We start from the raw sequence: 1,739 nt of genomic DNA, 5'->3' as shown, positions 1-1,739 counted from the left end.
GTGAGTGTTGTGTTCTGGCTGTTTTCTCCATCTGTAAAACCTCATGTTCTTCATTCACTCCTTCACTCTCTCCCTCTATGATGTAGAGCTGTGTGTAGATCCTGTTCAGTAGGGTTTCATTCTCTTGGAGTTTGATTCCCTCAAATAATCTCTCATATTTGTTCTTCATGCTGGTTTTGTGATGGTTTTTGACTCTCTGTAGGTCTCCAGTCTCCAGTGTATGTTTCTGTAGGACTGCTACAATGTTGTCCTGCGTAATGGGAGTCTGATAGTGAGATGCAGTGAATGGCCCACATATTTCCCTCCTGCTAAGAAAATTCAAAATAAAAGAGCATGCATTTTTTAAGTTTTGCCCCTTTTCACTGCATAGTTTAAAATGTATTTAGTGTTATTGTCAAAGTCCTGTCCTGACAGCCTTATCTGTTTAGTCTTTGTTAAATGTTGTCTTGTGCTTGAGCTCATGGCTTTGTCTTTGTTTTTTGTTGGCCATGTTCTCATCCCATCCTGCCCCCTTGTTTAGTCCTTATCTAGGCCTTGTTTCACTAATTGTGTTTACCTGGCACTCATGCGCTTTCCTCCCTATTTATTGTGCTCTCTTCTCTCATGTCTTTGCTGGTTTGTTGTTTTGTGCTCCATTTAGTTAAACTACCTGCTCTGGTTGTACCTTTGAGTCAATGTCCTCCTACTCTCATTTATCAAAGAGTGTTTATTTCAGACCTTTTATGTGGAAACACAGAGATAAAAAAACAACCATAGTACTGTACAGTATAGATACAATAAATTAATGTTTAATTTCAAACATCAATGTAATCATTTTTAAATAGTTGCTCATGATCAGATACTTTTGTTATATTCAGGTATATTCATGTAGTCTATTTATTTCTCACTGTTTCAGCTTATACTATTTTGTTACAGTAGTGGCTGGAAACCTGTACACAATAAACTATTTATAAAGTTTTACAACAGTTTTAGCATTTTAGTGGATATACTTGAACTTTAATATTGCACTAATTTGTATACAGTACAAATGAAGCATTAATTCAGAGGTTATTTTGAGCATAATGACAACATGATAATATCTCATTTTCTAGTGATTGCACAACAGAATCAACAGCCAATGCTGATTATAAATATTGTTTCTAATTACTGTAGGAAATAACGTGTCCTGGTAGAGAAATTCAAACTAAAAATGTATGTCAAACTTTTAGACCTTTGTTGATCTACACATATCAAATATAAACATTATATACGACAGTGTTTATATTATCGCATGCTATATAAAATTAAAACAAAGATCAGAGTAAAAACACTTTTTTTGTGGATCTTTCTGCCATTTTGATGGGATATAGCTGACGAAACATAAGGAAGACCAAAAATCCCAAATAGCACCTCATTTTTGTATGATTACATGGTTACACGAAGAATAAGTTTTGAACTTACCTAAAAATATGCAGCCATTTTAAACGAGTATTAACATTTTAAAGCCTTGAAATTGCGTCGTTTATTTTTCTTTTTTCACTTTCGTTTTCTAGTGACCCGTTATGAACTCCTCCCACACATTAAACACAACAGTCACATACTCTCTCTAGTGGCGCAGAGCGTCGTGTCATTCTCAACGAGTCTCCAAACACAATATTTATGGGAATTAAGCTCATCAAATTCACTAGACATCAGGGGGAAAATATCAGGTTTAATAAGGCATAATCTCCAATCCATACTGTATTTTGAATTTCCAAGCT

Source organism: Sinocyclocheilus grahami, unplaced genomic scaffold (genome assembly GCF_001515645.1).
Source record: "Sinocyclocheilus grahami isolate Dianchi unplaced genomic scaffold, SAMN03320097.WGS_v1.1 scaffold3503.1, whole genome shotgun sequence".
Classification (NCBI taxonomy): Eukaryota; Metazoa; Chordata; class Actinopteri; order Cypriniformes; family Cyprinidae; genus Sinocyclocheilus; species Sinocyclocheilus grahami.
This window is presented reverse-complemented; position numbering follows the sequence as displayed.